At 41.9% G+C, this 19732-nt stretch overlaps 48 non-coding genes across 48 annotated transcripts; all 48 read left to right on the plus strand.

Moving 5' to 3' along the window:
* Positions 1 to 459: 459 nt before the first annotated feature.
* On the plus strand, positions 460 to 532 carry trnam-cau (transfer RNA methionine (anticodon CAU)). Its single transcript has one exon. It is a non-coding gene; the product is annotated as a tRNA-Met (tRNA).
* A 159-nt stretch (positions 533 to 691) lies between these two features.
* On the plus strand, positions 692 to 763 carry trnaq-cug (transfer RNA glutamine (anticodon CUG)). Its single transcript has one exon. It is a non-coding gene; the product is annotated as a tRNA-Gln (tRNA).
* Positions 764 to 1270: 507 nt separating this feature from the next.
* Positions 1271 to 1343, plus strand: trnam-cau (transfer RNA methionine (anticodon CAU)). The gene has a single exon. It is a non-coding gene; the product is annotated as a tRNA-Met (tRNA).
* Positions 1344 to 1502: 159 nt separating this feature from the next.
* Positions 1503 to 1574, plus strand: trnaq-cug (transfer RNA glutamine (anticodon CUG)). The gene has a single exon. It is a non-coding gene; the product is annotated as a tRNA-Gln (tRNA).
* A 507-nt stretch (positions 1575 to 2081) lies between these two features.
* On the plus strand, positions 2082 to 2154 carry trnam-cau (transfer RNA methionine (anticodon CAU)). Its single transcript has one exon. It is a non-coding gene; the product is annotated as a tRNA-Met (tRNA).
* A 159-nt stretch (positions 2155 to 2313) lies between these two features.
* On the plus strand, positions 2314 to 2385 carry trnaq-cug (transfer RNA glutamine (anticodon CUG)). The gene has a single exon. It is a non-coding gene; the product is annotated as a tRNA-Gln (tRNA).
* A 507-nt stretch (positions 2386 to 2892) lies between these two features.
* trnam-cau (transfer RNA methionine (anticodon CAU)) lies at positions 2893 to 2965 on the plus strand. The gene has a single exon. It is a non-coding gene; the product is annotated as a tRNA-Met (tRNA).
* Positions 2966 to 3124: 159 nt separating this feature from the next.
* On the plus strand, positions 3125 to 3196 carry trnaq-cug (transfer RNA glutamine (anticodon CUG)). Its single transcript has one exon. It is a non-coding gene; the product is annotated as a tRNA-Gln (tRNA).
* Positions 3197 to 3703: 507 nt separating this feature from the next.
* Positions 3704 to 3776, plus strand: trnam-cau (transfer RNA methionine (anticodon CAU)). Its single transcript has one exon. It is a non-coding gene; the product is annotated as a tRNA-Met (tRNA).
* A 159-nt stretch (positions 3777 to 3935) lies between these two features.
* trnaq-cug (transfer RNA glutamine (anticodon CUG)) lies at positions 3936 to 4007 on the plus strand. Its single transcript has one exon. It is a non-coding gene; the product is annotated as a tRNA-Gln (tRNA).
* A 507-nt stretch (positions 4008 to 4514) lies between these two features.
* On the plus strand, positions 4515 to 4587 carry trnam-cau (transfer RNA methionine (anticodon CAU)). Its single transcript has one exon. It is a non-coding gene; the product is annotated as a tRNA-Met (tRNA).
* Positions 4588 to 4746: 159 nt separating this feature from the next.
* On the plus strand, positions 4747 to 4818 carry trnaq-cug (transfer RNA glutamine (anticodon CUG)). The gene has a single exon. It is a non-coding gene; the product is annotated as a tRNA-Gln (tRNA).
* Positions 4819 to 5325: 507 nt separating this feature from the next.
* trnam-cau (transfer RNA methionine (anticodon CAU)) lies at positions 5326 to 5398 on the plus strand. The gene has a single exon. It is a non-coding gene; the product is annotated as a tRNA-Met (tRNA).
* A 159-nt stretch (positions 5399 to 5557) lies between these two features.
* Positions 5558 to 5629, plus strand: trnaq-cug (transfer RNA glutamine (anticodon CUG)). The gene has a single exon. It is a non-coding gene; the product is annotated as a tRNA-Gln (tRNA).
* Positions 5630 to 6136: 507 nt separating this feature from the next.
* On the plus strand, positions 6137 to 6209 carry trnam-cau (transfer RNA methionine (anticodon CAU)). Its single transcript has one exon. It is a non-coding gene; the product is annotated as a tRNA-Met (tRNA).
* Positions 6210 to 6368: 159 nt separating this feature from the next.
* Positions 6369 to 6440, plus strand: trnaq-cug (transfer RNA glutamine (anticodon CUG)). Its single transcript has one exon. It is a non-coding gene; the product is annotated as a tRNA-Gln (tRNA).
* A 507-nt stretch (positions 6441 to 6947) lies between these two features.
* trnam-cau (transfer RNA methionine (anticodon CAU)) lies at positions 6948 to 7020 on the plus strand. The gene has a single exon. It is a non-coding gene; the product is annotated as a tRNA-Met (tRNA).
* A 159-nt stretch (positions 7021 to 7179) lies between these two features.
* Positions 7180 to 7251, plus strand: trnaq-cug (transfer RNA glutamine (anticodon CUG)). The gene has a single exon. It is a non-coding gene; the product is annotated as a tRNA-Gln (tRNA).
* Positions 7252 to 7758: 507 nt separating this feature from the next.
* On the plus strand, positions 7759 to 7831 carry trnam-cau (transfer RNA methionine (anticodon CAU)). The gene has a single exon. It is a non-coding gene; the product is annotated as a tRNA-Met (tRNA).
* A 159-nt stretch (positions 7832 to 7990) lies between these two features.
* trnaq-cug (transfer RNA glutamine (anticodon CUG)) lies at positions 7991 to 8062 on the plus strand. The gene has a single exon. It is a non-coding gene; the product is annotated as a tRNA-Gln (tRNA).
* Positions 8063 to 8569: 507 nt separating this feature from the next.
* Positions 8570 to 8642, plus strand: trnam-cau (transfer RNA methionine (anticodon CAU)). Its single transcript has one exon. It is a non-coding gene; the product is annotated as a tRNA-Met (tRNA).
* A 159-nt stretch (positions 8643 to 8801) lies between these two features.
* On the plus strand, positions 8802 to 8873 carry trnaq-cug (transfer RNA glutamine (anticodon CUG)). The gene has a single exon. It is a non-coding gene; the product is annotated as a tRNA-Gln (tRNA).
* Positions 8874 to 9380: 507 nt separating this feature from the next.
* On the plus strand, positions 9381 to 9453 carry trnam-cau (transfer RNA methionine (anticodon CAU)). Its single transcript has one exon. It is a non-coding gene; the product is annotated as a tRNA-Met (tRNA).
* Positions 9454 to 9612: 159 nt separating this feature from the next.
* Positions 9613 to 9684, plus strand: trnaq-cug (transfer RNA glutamine (anticodon CUG)). The gene has a single exon. It is a non-coding gene; the product is annotated as a tRNA-Gln (tRNA).
* Positions 9685 to 10191: 507 nt separating this feature from the next.
* Positions 10192 to 10264, plus strand: trnam-cau (transfer RNA methionine (anticodon CAU)). Its single transcript has one exon. It is a non-coding gene; the product is annotated as a tRNA-Met (tRNA).
* A 159-nt stretch (positions 10265 to 10423) lies between these two features.
* Positions 10424 to 10495, plus strand: trnaq-cug (transfer RNA glutamine (anticodon CUG)). Its single transcript has one exon. It is a non-coding gene; the product is annotated as a tRNA-Gln (tRNA).
* A 507-nt stretch (positions 10496 to 11002) lies between these two features.
* Positions 11003 to 11075, plus strand: trnam-cau (transfer RNA methionine (anticodon CAU)). The gene has a single exon. It is a non-coding gene; the product is annotated as a tRNA-Met (tRNA).
* Positions 11076 to 11234: 159 nt separating this feature from the next.
* On the plus strand, positions 11235 to 11306 carry trnaq-cug (transfer RNA glutamine (anticodon CUG)). The gene has a single exon. It is a non-coding gene; the product is annotated as a tRNA-Gln (tRNA).
* A 507-nt stretch (positions 11307 to 11813) lies between these two features.
* trnam-cau (transfer RNA methionine (anticodon CAU)) lies at positions 11814 to 11886 on the plus strand. The gene has a single exon. It is a non-coding gene; the product is annotated as a tRNA-Met (tRNA).
* A 159-nt stretch (positions 11887 to 12045) lies between these two features.
* Positions 12046 to 12117, plus strand: trnaq-cug (transfer RNA glutamine (anticodon CUG)). Its single transcript has one exon. It is a non-coding gene; the product is annotated as a tRNA-Gln (tRNA).
* A 507-nt stretch (positions 12118 to 12624) lies between these two features.
* On the plus strand, positions 12625 to 12697 carry trnam-cau (transfer RNA methionine (anticodon CAU)). The gene has a single exon. It is a non-coding gene; the product is annotated as a tRNA-Met (tRNA).
* A 159-nt stretch (positions 12698 to 12856) lies between these two features.
* Positions 12857 to 12928, plus strand: trnaq-cug (transfer RNA glutamine (anticodon CUG)). The gene has a single exon. It is a non-coding gene; the product is annotated as a tRNA-Gln (tRNA).
* A 507-nt stretch (positions 12929 to 13435) lies between these two features.
* Positions 13436 to 13508, plus strand: trnam-cau (transfer RNA methionine (anticodon CAU)). The gene has a single exon. It is a non-coding gene; the product is annotated as a tRNA-Met (tRNA).
* A 159-nt stretch (positions 13509 to 13667) lies between these two features.
* On the plus strand, positions 13668 to 13739 carry trnaq-cug (transfer RNA glutamine (anticodon CUG)). Its single transcript has one exon. It is a non-coding gene; the product is annotated as a tRNA-Gln (tRNA).
* Positions 13740 to 14246: 507 nt separating this feature from the next.
* Positions 14247 to 14319, plus strand: trnam-cau (transfer RNA methionine (anticodon CAU)). Its single transcript has one exon. It is a non-coding gene; the product is annotated as a tRNA-Met (tRNA).
* A 159-nt stretch (positions 14320 to 14478) lies between these two features.
* Positions 14479 to 14550, plus strand: trnaq-cug (transfer RNA glutamine (anticodon CUG)). The gene has a single exon. It is a non-coding gene; the product is annotated as a tRNA-Gln (tRNA).
* A 507-nt stretch (positions 14551 to 15057) lies between these two features.
* Positions 15058 to 15130, plus strand: trnam-cau (transfer RNA methionine (anticodon CAU)). Its single transcript has one exon. It is a non-coding gene; the product is annotated as a tRNA-Met (tRNA).
* A 159-nt stretch (positions 15131 to 15289) lies between these two features.
* trnaq-cug (transfer RNA glutamine (anticodon CUG)) lies at positions 15290 to 15361 on the plus strand. The gene has a single exon. It is a non-coding gene; the product is annotated as a tRNA-Gln (tRNA).
* Positions 15362 to 15868: 507 nt separating this feature from the next.
* Positions 15869 to 15941, plus strand: trnam-cau (transfer RNA methionine (anticodon CAU)). The gene has a single exon. It is a non-coding gene; the product is annotated as a tRNA-Met (tRNA).
* A 159-nt stretch (positions 15942 to 16100) lies between these two features.
* trnaq-cug (transfer RNA glutamine (anticodon CUG)) lies at positions 16101 to 16172 on the plus strand. The gene has a single exon. It is a non-coding gene; the product is annotated as a tRNA-Gln (tRNA).
* A 507-nt stretch (positions 16173 to 16679) lies between these two features.
* trnam-cau (transfer RNA methionine (anticodon CAU)) lies at positions 16680 to 16752 on the plus strand. Its single transcript has one exon. It is a non-coding gene; the product is annotated as a tRNA-Met (tRNA).
* Positions 16753 to 16911: 159 nt separating this feature from the next.
* trnaq-cug (transfer RNA glutamine (anticodon CUG)) lies at positions 16912 to 16983 on the plus strand. The gene has a single exon. It is a non-coding gene; the product is annotated as a tRNA-Gln (tRNA).
* Positions 16984 to 17490: 507 nt separating this feature from the next.
* Positions 17491 to 17563, plus strand: trnam-cau (transfer RNA methionine (anticodon CAU)). Its single transcript has one exon. It is a non-coding gene; the product is annotated as a tRNA-Met (tRNA).
* Positions 17564 to 17722: 159 nt separating this feature from the next.
* On the plus strand, positions 17723 to 17794 carry trnaq-cug (transfer RNA glutamine (anticodon CUG)). Its single transcript has one exon. It is a non-coding gene; the product is annotated as a tRNA-Gln (tRNA).
* Positions 17795 to 18301: 507 nt separating this feature from the next.
* On the plus strand, positions 18302 to 18374 carry trnam-cau (transfer RNA methionine (anticodon CAU)). Its single transcript has one exon. It is a non-coding gene; the product is annotated as a tRNA-Met (tRNA).
* Positions 18375 to 18533: 159 nt separating this feature from the next.
* Positions 18534 to 18605, plus strand: trnaq-cug (transfer RNA glutamine (anticodon CUG)). The gene has a single exon. It is a non-coding gene; the product is annotated as a tRNA-Gln (tRNA).
* Positions 18606 to 19112: 507 nt separating this feature from the next.
* On the plus strand, positions 19113 to 19185 carry trnam-cau (transfer RNA methionine (anticodon CAU)). The gene has a single exon. It is a non-coding gene; the product is annotated as a tRNA-Met (tRNA).
* Positions 19186 to 19344: 159 nt separating this feature from the next.
* trnaq-cug (transfer RNA glutamine (anticodon CUG)) lies at positions 19345 to 19416 on the plus strand. Its single transcript has one exon. It is a non-coding gene; the product is annotated as a tRNA-Gln (tRNA).
* Positions 19417 to 19732: the final 316 nt, after the last annotated feature.

The raw sequence follows: 19732 nt of genomic DNA on the forward strand, positions 1-19732 counted from the left end.
ATTCTTACCTGCAGGGCCAATTTGCTGCGTTTAAGGTTGGGGACTTGCCATGGAGAAAACTCAGAGATTCTGGGAACCCTCGGGTGTTAAATTGAGGAAACAGAATCTTTCCACTCGGCATGGCACAACTTCATTCAAATGATTTAGTTGACCAAATACAGAAAAACGGTCATTCCAAAAACGTTTAATTATGAAACACATTTGAGATAAAAGAGAAAAGGCAATCGAAAACAAGACAAAAGGTGATCAATTGACACATAAAAACATTGAAGCCAGATATATTAGTCTCTGTAACACCAATAGGGCGTTCATCTGTAATGTTTGAGGTGTCAAGTCCAGGGAAAAGCCATTTGAGATATCTGTCTATGAATCTTATTACACCTTGCTGCTCTTGACTTTATTGTAATTGAAACAAATTGAGCTCATACACTTGAAATGTGTACATAAAGTCCTTTTCGGGCCTCGTTGGCGCAGTAGGCAGCGCGTCAGTCTCATAATCTGAAGGCCGTGAGTTCGACCCTCACACGGGGCAGTGATTTTAACGCTCTTTTCTCAATTTTGTTATGCCTGCACACACAAATGCTACGTAAGTTTCCTTCTGTCAGCAATGAAACAGTCCAATAGATGTGATGCTGGAGATCTGGCACCTCACGCAGACCAGGTGAGGTGGGCAGTTTATTTGTCTACCTGGGGTTCCATGGTGTAATGGTTAGCACTCTGGACTCTGAATCCAGTAATCCGAGTTCAAGTCTCGGTGGAACCTTAATTGTTTGGCTTTTTGTAGTGGTGCAATCTTGAGTCTTTGGTTAGAATTCTTACCTGCAGGGCCAATTTGCTGCGTTTAAGGTTGGAGACTTCCCATGGAGAAAACTCAAAGATTCTGGGAACCCTCGGGTGTTAAATTGAGGTAACAGAATCTTTCCACTCGGCATGGCACAACTTCATTCAAATGATTTAGTTGACCAAATACAGAAAAACGGCCAATCCAAAAACATTTCATAATGAAACACATTTGAGATAAAAGAGAAAAGGCAATCGAAAACAAGACAAAAGGTGATCAATTGACACATAAAAACATTGAAGCCAGATATATTAGTCCCTGTAACACCAATAGGGCGTTCATCTTTAATGTTTGAGGTGTCAAGTCCAGGGAAAAGCCATTTGAGATATCTGTCTATGAATCTTATTACACCTTGCTGATCTTGACTTTATTGTAATTGAAACAAATTGAGCTCATACACTTGAAATGTGTACATAAAGTCCTTTTCGGGCCTCGTTGGCGCAGTAGGCAGCGCGTCAGTCTCATAATCTGAAGGCCGTGAGTTCGACCCTCACACGGGGCAGTGATTTTAACGCTCTTTCCTCAATTTTGTTATGCCTGCACACACAAATGCTACGTAAGTTTCCTTCTGTCAGCAATGAAACAGTCCAATAGATTTGATGCTGGAGATCTGGCACCTCACGCAGACCAGGTGAGGTGGGCAGTTTATTTGTCTACCTGGGGTTCCATGGTGTAATGGTTAGCACTCTGGACTCTGAATCCAGTAATCCGAGTTCAAGTCTCGGTGGAACCTTAATCGTTTAGCTGTTTGTAGTGGTGCAATCTTGAGTCTTTGGTTAGAATTCTTACCTGCAGGGCCAATTTGCTGCGTTTAAGGTTGGGGACTTGCCATGGAGAAAACTCAGAGATTCTGGGAACCCTCGGGTGTTAAATTGAGGAAACAGAATCTTTCCACTCGGCATGGCACAACTTCATTCAAATGATTTAGTTGACCAAATACAGAAAAACGGTCATTCCAAAAACGTTTAATTATGAAAGACATTTGAGATAAAAGAGAAAAGGCAATCGAAAACAAGACAAAAGGTGATCAATTGACACATAAAAACATTGAAGCCAGATATATTAGTCTCTGTAACACCAATAGGGCGTTCATCTGTAATGTTTGAGGTGTCAAGTCCAGGGAAAAGCCATTTGAGATATCTGTCTATGAATCTTATTACACCTTGCTGCTCTTGACTTTATTGTAATTGAAACAAATTGAGCTCATACACTTGAAATGTGTACATAAAGTCCTTTTCGGGCCTCGTTGGCGCAGTAGGCAGCGCGTCAGTCTCATAATCTGAAGGCCGTGAGTTCGACCCTCACAGGGGGCAGTGATTTTAACGCTCTTTCCTCAATTTTGTTATGCCTGCACACACAAATGCTACGTAAGTTTCCTTCTGTCAGCAATGAAACAGTCCAATAGATTTGATGCTGGAGATCTGGCACCTCACGCAGACCAGGTGAGGTGGGCAGTTTATTTGTCTACCTGGGGTTCCATGGTGTAATGGTTAGCACTCTGGACTCTGAATCCAGTAATCCGAGTTCAAGTCTCGGTGGAACCTTAATTGTTTGGCTTTTTGTAGTGGTGCAATCTTGAGTCTTTGGTTAGAATTCTTACCTGCAGGGCCAATTTGCTGCGTTTAAGGTTGGAGACTTCCCATGGAGAAAACTCAAAGATTCTGGGAACCCTCGGGTGTTAAATTGAGGAAACAGAATCTTTCCACTCGGCATGGCACAACTTCATTCAAATGATTTAGTTGACCAAATACAGAAAAACGGCCAATCCAAAAACATTTCATAATGAAACACATTTGAGATAAAAGAGAAAAGGCAATCGAAAACAAGACAAAAGGTGATCAATTGACACATAAAAACATTGAAGCCAGATATATTAGTCCCTGTAACACCAATAGGGCGTTCATCTTTAATGTTTGAGGTGTCAAGTCCAGGGAAAAGCCATTTGAGATATCTGTCTATGAATCTTATTACACCTTGCTGATCTTGACTTTATTGTAATTGAAACAAATTGAGCTCATACACTTGAAATGTGTACATAAAGTCCTTTTCGGGCCTCGTTGGCGCAGTAGGCAGCGCGTCAGTCTCATAATCTGAAGGCCGTGAGTTCGACCCTCACACGGGGCAGTGATTTTAACGCTCTTTCCTCAATTTTGTTATGCCTGCACACACAAATGCTACGTAAGTTTCCTTCTGTCAGCAATGAAACAGTCCAATAGATTTGATGCTGGAGATCTGGCACCTCACGCAGACCAGGTGAGGTGGGCAGTTTATTTGTCTACCTGGGGTTCCATGGTGTAATGGTTAGCACTCTGGACTCTGAATCCAGTAATCCGAGTTCAAGTCTCGGTGGAACCTTAATCGTTTAGCTGTTTGTAGTGGTGCAATCTTGAGTCTTTGGTTAGAATTCTTACCTGCAGGGCCAATTTGCTGCGTTTAAGGTTGGGGACTTGCCATGGAGAAAACTCAGAGATTCTGGGAACCCTCGGGTGTTAAATTGAGGAAACAGAATCTTTCCACTCGGCATGGCACAACTTCATTCAAATGATTTAGTTGACCAAATACAGAAAAACGGTCATTCCAAAAACGTTTAATTATGAAAGACATTTGAGATAAAAGAGAAAAGGCAATCGAAAACAAGACAAAAGGTGATCAATTGACACATAAAAACATTGAAGCCAGATATATTAGTCTCTGTAACACCAATAGGGCGTTCATCTGTAATGTTTGAGGTGTCAAGTCCAGGGAAAAGCCATTTGAGATATCTGTCTATGAATCTTATTACACCTTGCTGCTCTTGACTTTATTGTAATTGAAACAAATTGAGCTCATACACTTGAAATGTGTACATAAAGTCCTTTTCGGGCCTCGTTGGCGCAGTAGGCAGCGCGTCAGTCTCATAATCTGAAGGCCGTGAGTTCGACCCTCACAGGGGGCAGTGATTTTAACGCTCTTTCCTCAATTTTGTTATGCCTGCACACACAAATGCTACGTAAGTTTCCTTCTGTCAGCAATGAAACAGTCCAATAGATTTGATGCTGGAGATCTGGCACCTCACGCAGACCAGGTGAGGTGGGCAGTTTATTTGTCTACCTGGGGTTCCATGGTGTAATGGTTAGCACTCTGGACTCTGAATCCAGTAATCCGAGTTCAAGTCTCGGTGGAACCTTAATTGTTTGGCTTTTTGTAGTGGTGCAATCTTGAGTCTTTGGTTAGAATTCTTACCTGCAGGGCCAATTTGCTGCGTTTAAGGTTGGAGACTTCCCATGGAGAAAACTCAAAGATTCTGGGAACCCTCGGGTGTTAAATTGAGGTAACAGAATCTTTCCACTCGGCATGGCACAACTTCATTCAAATGATTTAGTTGACCAAATACAGAAAAACGGCCAATCCAAAAACATTTCATAATGAAACACATTTGAGATAAAAGAGAAAAGGCAATCGAAAACAAGACAAAAGGTGATCAATTGACACATAAAAACATTGAAGCCAGATATATTAGTCCCTGTAACACCAATAGGGCGTTCATCTTTAATGTTTGAGGTGTCAAGTCCAGGGAAAAGCCATTTGAGATATCTGTCTATGAATCTTATTACACCTTGCTGATCTTGACTTTATTGTAATTGAAACAAATTGAGCTCATACACTTGAAATGTGTACATAAAGTCCTTTTCGGGCCTCGTTGGCGCAGTAGGCAGCGCGTCAGTCTCATAATCTGAAGGCCGTGAGTTCGACCCTCACACGGGGCAGTGATTTTAACGCTCTTTCCTCAATTTTGTTATGCCTGCACACACAAATGCTACGTAAGTTTCCTTCTGTCAGCAATGAAACAGTCCAATAGATTTGATGCTGGAGATCTGGCACCTCACGCAGACCAGGTGAGGTGGGCAGTTTATTTGTCTACCTGGGGTTCCATGGTGTAATGGTTAGCACTCTGGACTCTGAATCCAGTAATCCGAGTTCAAGTCTCGGTGGAACCTTAATCGTTTAGCTGTTTGTAGTGGTGCAATCTTGAGTCTTTGGTTAGAATTCTTACCTGCAGGGCCAATTTGCTGCGTTTAAGGTTGGGGACTTGCCATGGAGAAAACTCAGAGATTCTGGGAACCCTCGGGTGTTAAATTGAGGAAACAGAATCTTTCCACTCGGCATGGCACAACTTCATTCAAATGATTTAGTTGACCAAATACAGAAAAACGGTCATTCCAAAAACGTTTAATTATGAAACACATTTGAGATAAAAGAGAAAAGGCAATCGAAAACAAGACAAAAGGTGATCAATTGACACATAAAAACATTGAAGCCAGATATATTAGTCTCTGTAACACCAATAGGGCGTTCATCTGTAATGTTTGAGGTGTCAAGTCCAGGGAAAAGCCATTTGAGATATCTGTCTATGAATCTTATTACACCTTGCTGCTCTTGACTTTATTGTAATTGAAACAAATTGAGCTCATACACTTGAAATGTGTACATAAAGTCCTTTTCGGGCCTCGTTGGCGCAGTAGGCAGCGCGTCAGTCTCATAATCTGAAGGCCGTGAGTTCGACCCTCACACGGGGCAGTGATTTTAACGCTCTTTTCTCAATTTTGTTATGCCTGCACACACAAATGCTACGTAAGTTTCCTTCTGTCAGCAATGAAACAGTCCAATAGATGTGATGCTGGAGATCTGGCACCTCACGCAGACCAGGTGAGGTGGGCAGTTTATTTGTCTACCTGGGGTTCCATGGTGTAATGGTTAGCACTCTGGACTCTGAATCCAGTAATCCGAGTTCAAGTCTCGGTGGAACCTTAATTGTTTGGCTTTTTGTAGTGGTGCAATCTTGAGTCTTTGGTTAGAATTCTTACCTGCAGGGCCAATTTGCTGCGTTTAAGGTTGGAGACTTCCCATGGAGAAAACTCAAAGATTCTGGGAACCCTCGGGTGTTAAATTGAGGTAACAGAATCTTTCCACTCGGCATGGCACAACTTCATTCAAATGATTTAGTTGACCAAATACAGAAAAACGGCCAATCCAAAAACATTTCATAATGAAACACATTTGAGATAAAAGAGAAAAGGCAATCGAAAACAAGACAAAAGGTGATCAATTGACACATAAAAACATTGAAGCCAGATATATTAGTCCCTGTAACACCAATAGGGCGTTCATCTTTAATGTTTGAGGTGTCAAGTCCAGGGAAAAGCCATTTGAGATATCTGTCTATGAATCTTATTACACCTTGCTGATCTTGACTTTATTGTAATTGAAACAAATTGAGCTCATACACTTGAAATGTGTACATAAAGTCCTTTTCGGGCCTCGTTGGCGCAGTAGGCAGCGCGTCAGTCTCATAATCTGAAGGCCGTGAGTTCGACCCTCACACGGGGCAGTGATTTTAACGCTCTTTCCTCAATTTTGTTATGCCTGCACACACAAATGCTACGTAAGTTTCCTTCTGTCAGCAATGAAACAGTCCAATAGATTTGATGCTGGAGATCTGGCACCTCACGCAGACCAGGTGAGGTGGGCAGTTTATTTGTCTACCTGGGGTTCCATGGTGTAATGGTTAGCACTCTGGACTCTGAATCCAGTAATCCGAGTTCAAGTCTCGGTGGAACCTTAATCGTTTAGCTGTTTGTAGTGGTGCAATCTTGAGTCTTTGGTTAGAATTCTTACCTGCAGGGCCAATTTGCTGCGTTTAAGGTTGGGGACTTGCCATGGAGAAAACTCAGAGATTCTGGGAACCCTCGGGTGTTAAATTGAGGAAACAGAATCTTTCCACTCGGCATGGCACAACTTCATTCAAATGATTTAGTTGACCAAATACAGAAAAACGGTCATTCCAAAAACGTTTAATTATGAAAGACATTTGAGATAAAAGAGAAAAGGCAATCGAAAACAAGACAAAAGGTGATCAATTGACACATAAAAACATTGAAGCCAGATATATTAGTCTCTGTAACACCAATAGGGCGTTCATCTGTAATGTTTGAGGTGTCAAGTCCAGGGAAAAGCCATTTGAGATATCTGTCTATGAATCTTATTACACCTTGCTGCTCTTGACTTTATTGTAATTGAAACAAATTGAGCTCATACACTTGAAATGTGTACATAAAGTCCTTTTCGGGCCTCGTTGGCGCAGTAGGCAGCGCGTCAGTCTCATAATCTGAAGGCCGTGAGTTCGACCCTCACAGGGGGCAGTGATTTTAACGCTCTTTCCTCAATTTTGTTATGCCTGCACACACAAATGCTACGTAAGTTTCCTTCTGTCAGCAATGAAACAGTCCAATAGATTTGATGCTGGAGATCTGGCACCTCACGCAGACCAGGTGAGGTGGGCAGTTTATTTGTCTACCTGGGGTTCCATGGTGTAATGGTTAGCACTCTGGACTCTGAATCCAGTAATCCGAGTTCAAGTCTCGGTGGAACCTTAATTGTTTGGCTTTTTGTAGTGGTGCAATCTTGAGTCTTTGGTTAGAATTCTTACCTGCAGGGCCAATTTGCTGCGTTTAAGGTTGGAGACTTCCCATGGAGAAAACTCAAAGATTCTGGGAACCCTCGGGTGTTAAATTGAGGTAACAGAATCTTTCCACTCGGCATGGCACAACTTCATTCAAATGATTTAGTTGACCAAATACAGAAAAACGGCCAATCCAAAAACATTTCATAATGAAACACATTTGAGATAAAAGAGAAAAGGCAATCGAAAACAAGACAAAAGGTGATCAATTGACACATAAAAACATTGAAGCCAGATATATTAGTCCCTGTAACACCAATAGGGCGTTCATCTTTAATGTTTGAGGTGTCAAGTCCAGGGAAAAGCCATTTGAGATATCTGTCTATGAATCTTATTACACCTTGCTGATCTTGACTTTATTGTAATTGAAACAAATTGAGCTCATACACTTGAAATGTGTACATAAAGTCCTTTTCGGGCCTCGTTGGTGCAGTAGGCAGCGCGTCAGTCTCATAATCTGAAGGCCGTGAGTTCGACCCTCACACGGGGCAGTGATTTTAACGCTCTTTCCTCAATTTTGTTATGCCTGCACACACAAATGCTACGTAAGTTTCCTTCTGTCAGCAATGAAACAGTCCAATAGATTTGATGCTGGAGATCTGGCACCTCACGCAGACCAGGTGAGGTGGGCAGTTTATTTGTCTACCTGGGGTTCCATGGTGTAATGGTTAGCACTCTGGACTCTGAATCCAGTGATCCGAGTTCAAGTCTCGGTGGAACCTTAATTGTTTGGCTTTTTGTAGTGGTGCAATCTTGAGTCTTTGGTTAGAATTCTTACCTGCAGGGCCAATTTGCTGCGTTTAAGGTTGGAGACTTCCCATGGAGAAAACTCAAAGATTCTGGGAACCCTCGGGTGTTAAATTGAGGTAACAGAATCTTTCCACTCGGCATGGCACAACTTCATTCAAATGATTTAGTTGACCAAATACAGAAAAACGGCCAATCCAAAAACATTTCATAATGAAACACATTTGAGATAAAAGAGAAAAGGCAATCGAAAACAAGACAAAAGGTGATCAATTGACACATAAAAACATTGAAGCCAGATATATTAGTCCCTGTAACACCAATAGGGCGTTCATCTTTAATGTTTGAGGTGTCAAGTCCAGGGAAAAGCCATTTGAGATATCTGTCTATGAATCTTATTACACCTTGCTGATCTTGACTTTATTGTAATTGAAACAAATTGAGCTCATACACTTGAAATGTGTACATAAAGTCCTTTTCGGGCCTCGTTGGCGCAGTAGGCAGCGCGTCAGTCTCATAATCTGAAGGCCGTGAGTTCGACCCTCACACGGGGCAGTGATTTTAACGCTCTTTCCTCAATTTTGTTATGCCTGCACACACAAATGCTACGTAAGTTTCCTTCTGTCAGCAATGAAACAGTCCAATAGATTTGATGCTGGAGATCTGGCACCTCACGCAGACCAGGTGAGGTGGGCAGTTTATTTGTCTACCTGGGGTTCCATGGTGTAATGGTTAGCACTCTGGACTCTGAATCCAGTAATCCGAGTTCAAGTCTCGGTGGAACCTTAATCGTTTAGCTGTTTGTAGTGGTGCAATCTTGAGTCTTTGGTTAGAATTCTTACCTGCAGGGCCAATTTGCTGCGTTTAAGGTTGGGGACTTGCCATGGAGAAAACTCAGAGATTCTGGGAACCCTCGGGTGTTAAATTGAGGAAACAGAATCTTTCCACTCGGCATGGCACAACTTCATTCAAATGATTTAGTTGACCAAATACAGAAAAACGGTCATTCCAAAAACGTTTAATTATGAAACACATTTGAGATAAAAGAGAAAAGGCAATCGAAAACAAGACAAAAGGTGATCAATTGACACATAAAAACATTGAAGCCAGATATATTAGTCTCTGTAACACCAATAGGGCGTTCATCTGTAATGTTTGAGGTGTCAAGTCCAGGGAAAAGCCATTTGAGATATCTGTCTATGAATCTTATTACACCTTGCTGCTCTTGACTTTATTGTAATTGAAACAAATTGAGCTCATACACTTGAAATGTGTACATAAAGTCCTTTTCGGGCCTCGTTGGCGCAGTAGGCAGCGCGTCAGTCTCATAATCTGAAGGCCGTGAGTTCGACCCTCACACGGGGCAGTGATTTTAACGCTCTTTTCTCAATTTTGTTATGCCTGCACACACAAATGCTACGTAAGTTTCCTTCTGTCAGCAATGAAACAGTCCAATAGATGTGATGCTGGAGATCTGGCACCTCACGCAGACCAGGTGAGGTGGGCAGTTTATTTGTCTACCTGGGGTTCCATGGTGTAATGGTTAGCACTCTGGACTCTGAATCCAGTAATCCGAGTTCAAGTCTCGGTGGAACCTTAATTGTTTGGCTTTTTGTAGTGGTGCAATCTTGAGTCTTTGGTTAGAATTCTTACCTGCAGGGCCAATTTGCTGCGTTTAAGGTTGGAGACTTCCCATGGAGAAAACTCAAAGATTCTGGGAACCCTCGGGTGTTAAATTGAGGTAACAGAATCTTTCCACTCGGCATGGCACAACTTCATTCAAATGATTTAGTTGACCAAATACAGAAAAACGGCCAATCCAAAAACATTTCATAATGAAACACATTTGAGATAAAAGAGAAAAGGCAATCGAAAACAAGACAAAAGGTGATCAATTGACACATAAAAACATTGAAGCCAGATATATTAGTCCCTGTAACACCAATAGGGCGTTCATCTTTAATGTTTGAGGTGTCAAGTCCAGGGAAAAGCCATTTGAGATATCTGTCTATGAATCTTATTACACCTTGCTGATCTTGACTTTATTGTAATTGAAACAAATTGAGCTCATACACTTGAAATGTGTACATAAAGTCCTTTTCGGGCCTCGTTGGCGCAGTAGGCAGCGCGTCAGTCTCATAATCTGAAGGCCGTGAGTTCGACCCTCACACGGGGCAGTGATTTTAACGCTCTTTCCTCAATTTTGTTATGCCTGCACACACAAATGCTACGTAAGTTTCCTTCTGTCAGCAATGAAACAGTCCAATAGATTTGATGCTGGAGATCTGGCACCTCACGCAGACCAGGTGAGGTGGGCAGTTTATTTGTCTACCTGGGGTTCCATGGTGTAATGGTTAGCACTCTGGACTCTGAATCCAGTAATCCGAGTTCAAGTCTCGGTGGAACCTTAATCGTTTAGCTGTTTGTAGTGGTGCAATCTTGAGTCTTTGGTTAGAATTCTTACCTGCAGGGCCAATTTGCTGCGTTTAAGGTTGGGGACTTGCCATGGAGAAAACTCAGAGATTCTGGGAACCCTCGGGTGTTAAATTGAGGAAACAGAATCTTTCCACTCGGCATGGCACAACTTCATTCAAATGATTTAGTTGACCAAATACAGAAAAACGGTCATTCCAAAAACGTTTAATTATGAAAGACATTTGAGATAAAAGAGAAAAGGCAATCGAAAACAAGACAAAAGGTGATCAATTGACACATAAAAACATTGAAGCCAGATATATTAGTCTCTGTAACACCAATAGGGCGTTCATCTGTAATGTTTGAGGTGTCAAGTCCAGGGAAAAGCCATTTGAGATATCTGTCTATGAATCTTATTACACCTTGCTGCTCTTGACTTTATTGTAATTGAAACAAATTGAGCTCATACACTTGAAATGTGTACATAAAGTCCTTTTCGGGCCTCGTTGGCGCAGTAGGCAGCGCGTCAGTCTCATAATCTGAAGGCCGTGAGTTCGACCCTCACAGGGGGCAGTGATTTTAACGCTCTTTCCTCAATTTTGTTATGCCTGCACACACAAATGCTACGTAAGTTTCCTTCTGTCAGCAATGAAACAGTCCAATAGATTTGATGCTGGAGATCTGGCACCTCACGCAGACCAGGTGAGGTGGGCAGTTTATTTGTCTACCTGGGGTTCCATGGTGTAATGGTTAGCACTCTGGACTCTGAATCCAGTAATCCGAGTTCAAGTCTCGGTGGAACCTTAATCGTTTAGCTGTTTGTAGTGGTGCAATCTTGAGTCTTTGGTTAGAATTCTTACCTGCAGGGCCAATTTGCTGCGTTTAAGGTTGGGGACTTGCCATGGAGAAAACTCAGAGATTCTGGGAACCCTCGGGTGTTAAATTGAGGAAACAGAATCTTTCCACTCGGCATGGCACAACTTCATTCAAATGATTTAGTTGACCAAATACAGAAAAACGGTCACTCCAAAAACGTTTAATTATGAAACACATTTGAGATAAAAGAGAAAAGGCAATCGAAAACAAGACAAAAGGTGATCAATTGACACATAAAAACATTGAAGCCAGATATATTAGTCTCTGTAACACCAATAGGGCGTTCATCTGTAATGTTTGAGGTGTCAAGTCCAGGGAAAAGCCATTTGAGATATCTGTCTATGAATCTTATTACACCTTGCTGCTCTTGACTTTATTGTAATTGAAACAAATTGAGCTCATACACTTGAAATGTGTACATAAAGTCCTTTTCGGGCCTCGTTGGCGCAGTAGGCAGCGCGTCAGTCTCATAATCTGAAGGCCGTGAGTTCGACCCTCACACGGGGCAGTGATTTTAACGCTCTTTTCTCAATTTTGTTATGCCTGCACACACAAATGCTACGTAAGTTTCCTTCTGTCAGCAATGAAACAGTCCAATAGATGTGATGCTGGAGATCTGGCACCTCACGCAGACCAGGTGAGGTGGGCAGTTTATTTGTCTACCTGGGGTTCCATGGTGTAATGGTTAGCACTCTGGACTCTGAATCCAGTAATCCGAGTTCAAGTCTCGGTGGAACCTTAATTGTTTGGCTTTTTGTAGTGGTGCAATCTTGAGTCTTTGGTTAGAATTCTTACCTGCAGGGCCAATTTGCTGCGTTTAAGGTTGGAGACTTCCCATGGAGAAAACTCAAAGATTCTGGGAACCCTCGGGTGTTAAATTGAGGTAACAGAATCTTTCCACTCGGCATGGCACAACTTCATTCAAATGATTTAGTTGACCAAATACAGAAAAACGGCCAATCCAAAAACATTTCATAATGAAACACATTTGAGATAAAAGAGAAAAGGCAATCGAAAACAAGACAAAAGGTGATCAATTGACACATAAAAACATTGAAGCCAGATATATTAGTCCCTGTAACACCAATAGGGCGTTCATCTTTAATGTTTGAGGTGTCAAGTCCAGGGAAAAGCCATTTGAGATATCTGTCTATGAATCTTATTACACCTTGCTGATCTTGACTTTATTGTAATTGAAACAAATTGAGCTCATACACTTGAAATGTGTACATAAAGTCCTTTTCGGGCCTCGTTGGCGCAGTAGGCAGCGCGTCAGTCTCATAATCTGAAGGCCGTGAGTTCGACCCTCACACGGGGCAGTGATTTTAACGCTCTTTCCTCAATTTTGTTATGCCTGCACACACAAATGCTACGTAAGTTTCCTTCTGTCAGCAATGAAACAGTCCAATAGATTTGATGCTGGAGATCTGGCACCTCACGCAGACCAGGTGAGGTGGGCAGTTTATTTGTCTACCTGGGGTTCCATGGTGTAATGGTTAGCACTCTGGACTCTGAATCCAGTAATCCGAGTTCAAGTCTCGGTGGAACCTTAATCGTTTAGCTGTTTGTAGTGGTGCAATCTTGAGTCTTTGGTTAGAATTCTTACCTGCAGGGCCAATTTGCTGCGTTTAAGGTTGGGGACTTGCCATGGAGAAAACTCAGAGATTCTGGGAACCCTCGGGTGTTAAATTGAGGAAACAGAATCTTTCCACTCGGCATGGCACAACTTCATTCAAATGATTTAGTTGACCAAATACAGAAAAACGGTCATTCCAAAAACGTTTAATTATGAAAGACATTTGAGATAAAAGAGAAAAGGCAATCGAAAACAAGACAAAAGGTGATCAATTGACACATAAAAACATTGAAGCCAGATATATTAGTCTCTGTAACACCAATAGGGCGTTCATCTGTAATGTTTGAGGTGTCAAGTCCAGGGAAAAGCCATTTGAGATATCTGTCTATGAATCTTATTACACCTTGCTGCTCTTGACTTTATTGTAATTGAAACAAATTGAGCTCATACACTTGAAATGTGTACATAAAGTCCTTTTCGGGCCTCGTTGGCGCAGTAGGCAGCGCGTCAGTCTCATAATCTGAAGGCCGTGAGTTCGACCCTCACAGGGGGCAGTGATTTTAACGCTCTTTCCTCAATTTTGTTATGCCTGCACACACAAATGCTACGTAAGTTTCCTTCTGTCAGCAATGAAACAGTCCAATAGATTTGATGCTGGAGATCTGGCACCTCACGCAGACCAGGTGAGGTGGGCAGTTTATTTGTCTACATGGGGTTCCATGGTGTAATGGTTAGCACTCTGGACTCTGAATCCAGTAATCCGAGTTCAAGTCTCGGTGGAACCTTAATCGTTTAGCAGTTTGTAGTGGTGCAATCTTGAGTCTTTGGTTAGAATTCTTACCTGCAGGGCCAATTTGCTGCGTTTAAGGTTGGAGACTTCCCATGGAGAAAACTCAAAGATTCTGGGAACCCTCGGGTGTTAAATTGAGGTAACAGAATCTTTCCACTCGGCATGGCACAACTTCATTCAAATGATTTAGTTGACCAAATACAGAAAAACGGTCATTCCAAAAACATTTCATAATGAAACACATTTGAGATAAAAGAGAAAAGGCAATCGAAAACAAGACAAAAGGTGATCAATTGACACATAAAAACATTGAAGCCAGATATATTAGTCCCTGTAACACCAATAGGGCGTTCATCTTTAATGTTTGAGGTGTCAAGTCCAGGGAAAAGCCATTTGAGATATCTGTCTATGAATCTTATTACACCTTGCTGATTTTGACTTTATTGTAATTGAAACAAATTGAGCTCATACACTTGAAATGTGTACATAAAGTCCTTTTCGGGCCTCGTTGGCGCAGTAGGCAGCGCGTCAGTCTCATAATCTGAAGGCCGTGAGTTCGACCCTCACACGGGGCAGTGATTTTAACGCTCTTTCCTCAATTTTGTTATGCCTGCACACACAAATGCTACGTAAGTTTCCTTCTGTCAGCAATGAAACAGTCCAATAGATTTGATGCTGGAGATCTGGCACCTCACGCAGACCAGGTGAGGTGGGCAGTTTATTTGTCTACCTGGGGTTCCATGGTGTAATGGTTAGCACTCTGGACTCTGAATCCAGTAATCCGAGTTCAAGTCTCGGTGGAACCTTAATCGTTTAGCTGTTTGTAGTGGTGCAATCTTGAGTCTTTGGTTAGAATTCTTACCTGCAGGGCCAATTTGCTGCGTTTAAGGTTGGGGACTTGCCATGGAGAAAACTCAGAGATTCTGGGAACCCTCGGGTGTTAAATTGAGGAAACAGAATCTTTCCACTCGGCATGGCACAACTTCATTCAAATGATTTAGTTGACCAAATACAGAAAAACGGTCATTCCAAAAACGTTTAATTATGAAAGACATTTGAGATAAAAGAGAAAAGGCAATCGAAAACAAGACAAAAGGTGATCAATTGACACATAAAAACATTGAAGCCAGATATATTAGTCTCTGTAACACCAATAGGGCGTTCATCTGTAATGTTTGAGGTGTCAAGTCCAGGGAAAAGCCATTTGAGATATCTGTCTATGAATCTTATTACACCTTGCTGCTCTTGACTTTATTGTAATTGAAACAAATTGAGCTCATACACTTGAAATGTGTACATAAAGTCCTTTTCGGGCCTCGTTGGCGCAGTAGGCAGCGCGTCAGTCTCATAATCTGAAGGCCGTGAGTTCGACCCTCACAGGGGGCAGTGATTTTAACGCTCTTTCCTCAATTTTGTTATGCCTGCACACACAAATGCTACGTAAGTTTCCTTCTGTCAGCAATGAAACAGTCCAATAGATTTGATGCTGGAGATCTGGCACCTCACGCAGACCAGGTGAGGTGGGCAGTTTATTTGTCTACCTGGGGTTCCATGGTGTAATGGTTAGCACTCTGGACTCTGAATCCAGTAATCCGAGTTCAAGTCTCGGTGGAACCTTAATCGTTTAGCAGTTTGTAGTGGTGCAATCTTGAGTCTTTGGTTAGAATTCTTACCTGCAGGGCCAATTTGCTGCGTTTAAGGTTGGAGACTTCCCATGGAGAAAACTCAGAGATTCTGGGAACCCTCGGGTGTTAAATTGAGGAAACAGAATCTTTCCACTCGGCATGGCACAACTTCATTCAAATGATTTAGTTGACCAAATACAGAAAAACGGTCATTCCAAAAACGTTTAATTATGAAAGACATTTGAGATAAAAGAGAAAAGGCAATCGAAAACAAGACAAAAGGTGATCAATTGACACATAAAAACATTGAAGCCAGATATATTAGTCTCTGTAACACCAATAGGGCGTTCATCTGTAATGTTTGAGGTGTCAAGTCCAGGGAAAAGCCATTTGAGATATCTGTCTATGAATCTTATTACACCTTGCTGCTCTTGACTTTATTGTAATTGAAACAAATTGAGCTCATACACTTGAAATGTGTACATAAAGTCCTTTTCGGGCCTCGTTGGCGCAGTAGGCAGCGCGTCAGTCTCATAATCTGAAGGCCGTGAGTTCGACCCTCACAGGGGGCAGTGATTTTAACGCTCTTTCCTCAATTTTGTTATGCCTGCACACACAAATGCTACGTAAGTTTCCTTCTGTCAGCAATGAAACAGTCCAATAGATTTGATGCTGGAGATCTGGCACCTCACGCAGACCAGGTGAGGTGGGCAGTTTATTTGTCTACCTGGGGTTCCATGGTGTAATGGTTAGCACTCTGGACTCTGAATCCAGTAATCCGAGTTCAAGTCTCGGTGGAACCTTAATTGTTTGGCTTTTTGTAGTGGTGCAATCTTGAGTCTTTGGTTAGAATTCTTACCTGCAGGGCCAATTTGCTGCGTTTAAGGTTGGAGACTTCCCATGGAGAAAACTCAAAGATTCTGGGAACCCTCGGGTGTTAAATTGAGGAAACAGAATCTTTCCACTCGGCATGGCACAACTTCATTCAAATGATTTAGTTGACCAAATACAGAAAAACGGCCAATCCAAAAACATTTCATAATGAAACACATTTGAGATAAAAGAGAAAAGGCAATCGAAAACAAGACAAAAGGTGATCAATTGACACATAAAAACATTGAAGCCAGATATATTAGTCCCTGTAACACCAATAGGGCGTTCATCTTTAATGTTTGAGGTGTCAAGTCCAGGGAAAAGCCATTTGAGATATCTGTCTATGAATCTTATTACACCTTGCTGATCTTGACTTTATTGTAATTGAAACAAATTGAGCTCATACACTTGAAATGTGTACATAAAGTCCTTTTCGGGCCTCGTTGGCGCAGTAGGCAGCGCGTCAGTCTCATAATCTGAAGGCCGTGAGTTCGACCCTCACACGGGGCAGTGATTTTAACGCTCTTTCCTCAATTTTGTTATGCCTGCACACACAAATGCTACGTAAGTTTCCTTCTGTCAGCAATGAAACAGTCCAATAGATTTGATGCTGGAGATCTGGCACCTCACGCAGACCAGGTGAGGTGGGCAGTTTATTTGTCTACCTGGGGTTCCATGGTGTAATGGTTAGCACTCTGGACTCTGAATCCAGTAATCCGAGTTCAAGTCTCGGTGGAACCTTAATCGTTTAGCTGTTTGTAGTGGTGCAATCTTGAGTCTTTGGTTAGAATTCTTACCTGCAGGGCCAATTTGCTGCGTTTAAGGTTGGGGACTTGCCATGGAGAAAACTCAGAGATTCTGGGAACCCTCGGGTGTTAAATTGAGGAAACAGAATCTTTCCACTCGGCATGGCACAACTTCATTCAAATGATTTAGTTGACCAAATACAGAAAAACGGTCACTCCAAAAACGTTTAATTATGAAACACATTTGAGATAAAAGAGAAAAGGCAATCGAAAACAAGACAAAAGGTGATCAATTGACACATAAAAACATTGAAGCCAGATATATTAGTCTCTGTAACACCAATAGGGCGTTCATCTGTAATGTTTGAGGTGTCAAGTCCAGGGAAAAGCCATTTGAGATATCTGTCTATGAATCTTATTACACCTTGCTGCTCTTGACTTTATTGTAATTGAAACAAATTGAGCTCATACACTTGAAATGTGTACATAAAGTCCTTTTCGGGCCTCGTTGGCGCAGTAGGCAGCGCGTCAGTCTCATAATCTGAAGGCCGTGAGTTCGACCCTCACACGGGGCAGTGATTTTAACGCTCTTTTCTCAATTTTGTTATGCCTGCACACACAAATGCTACGTAAGTTTCCTTCTGTCAGCAATGAAACAGTCCAATAGATGTGATGCTGGAGATCTGGCACCTCACGCAGACCAGGTGAGGTGGGCAGTTTATTTGTCTACCTGGGGTTCCATGGTGTAATGGTTAGCACTCTGGACTCTGAATCCAGTAATCCGAGTTCAAGTCTCGGTGGAACCTTAATTGTTTGGCTTTTTGTAGTGGTGCAATCTTGAGTCTTTGGTTAGAATTCTTACCTGCAGGGCCAATTTGCTGCGTTTAAGGTTGGAGACTTCCCATGGAGAAAACTCAAAGATTCTGGGAACCCTCGGGTGTTAAATTGAGGTAACAGAATCTTTCCACTCGGCATGGCACAACTTCATTCAAATGATTTAGTTGACCAAATACAGAAAAACGGCCAATCCAAAAACATTTCATAATGAAACACATTTGAGATAAAAGAGAAAAGGCAATCGAAAACAAGACAAAAGGTGATCAATTGACACATAAAAACATTGAAGCCAGATATATTAGTCCCTGTAACACCAATAGGGCGTTCATCTTTAATGTTTGAGGTGTCAAGTCCAGGGAAAAGCCATTTGAGATATCTGTCTATGAATCTTATTACACCTTGCTGATCTTGACTTTATTGTAATTGAAACAAATTGAGCTCATACACTTGAAATGTGTACATAAAGTCCTTTTCGGGCCTCGTTGGCGCAGTAGGCAGCGCGTCAGTCTCATAATCTGAAGGCCGTGAGTTCGACCCTCACACGGGGCAGTGATTTTAACGCTCTTTCCTCAATTTTGTTATGCCTGCACACACAAATGCTACGTAAGTTTCCTTCTGTCAGCAATGAAACAGTCCAATAGATTTGATGCTGGAGATCTGGCACCTCACGCAGACCAGGTGAGGTGGGCAGTTTATTTGTCTACCTGGGGTTCCATGGTGTAATGGTTAGCACTCTGGACTCTGAATCCAGTAATCCGAGTTCAAGTCTCGGTGGAACCTTAATCGTTTAGCTGTTTGTAGTGGTGCAATCTTGAGTCTTTGGTTAGAATTCTTACCTGCAGGGCCAATTTGCTGCGTTTAAGGTTGGGGACTTGCCATGGAGAAAACTCAGAGATTCTGGGAACCCTCGGGTGTTAAATTGAGGAAACAGAATCTTTCCACTCGGCATGGCACAACTTCATTCAAATGATTTAGTTGACCAAATACAGAAAAACGGTCATTCCAAAAACGTTTAATTATGAAAGACATTTGAGATAAAAGAGAAAAGGCAATCGAAAACAAGACAAAAGGTGATCAATTGACACATAAAAACATTGAAGCCAGATATATTAGTCTCTGTAACACCAATAGGGCGTTCATCTGTAATGTTTGAGGTGTCAAGTCCAGGGAAAAGCCATTTGAGATATCTGTCTATGAATCTTATTACACCTTGCTGCTCTTGACTTTATTGTAATTGAAACAAATTGAGCTCATACACTTGAAATGTGTACATAAAGTCCTTTTCGGGCCTCGTTGGCGCAGTAGGCAGCGCGTCAGTCTCATAATCTGAAGGCCGTGAGTTCGACCCTCACAGGGGGCAGTGATTTTAACGCTCTTTCCTCAATTTTGTTATGCCTGCACACACAAATGCTACGTAAGTTTCCTTCTGTCAGCAATGAAACAGTCCAATAGATTTGATGCTGGAGATCTGGCACCTCACGCAGACCAGGTGAGGTGGGCAGTTTATTTGTCTACATGGGGTTCCATGGTGTAATGGTTAGCACTCTGGACTCTGAATCCAGTAATCCGAGTTCAAGTCTCGGTGGAACCTTAATCGTTTAGCAGTTTGTAGTGGTGCAATCTTGAGTCTTTGGTTAGAATTCTTACCTGCAGGGCCAATTTGCTGCGTTTAAGGTTGGAGACTTCCCATGGAGAAAACTCAAAGATTCTGGGAACCCTCGGGTGTTAAATTGAGGTAACAGAATCTTTCCACTCGGCATGGCACAACTTCATTCAAATGATTTAGTTGACCAAATACAGAAAAACGGTCATTCCAAAAACATTTCATAATGAAACACATTTGAGATAAAAGAGAAAAGGCAATCGAAAACAAGACAAAAGGTGATCAATTGACACATAAAAACATT

Source organism: Pungitius pungitius, chromosome 6 (genome assembly GCF_949316345.1).
Source record: "Pungitius pungitius chromosome 6, fPunPun2.1, whole genome shotgun sequence".
In the NCBI taxonomy this organism is placed as follows: Eukaryota; Metazoa; Chordata; class Actinopteri; order Perciformes; family Gasterosteidae; genus Pungitius; species Pungitius pungitius.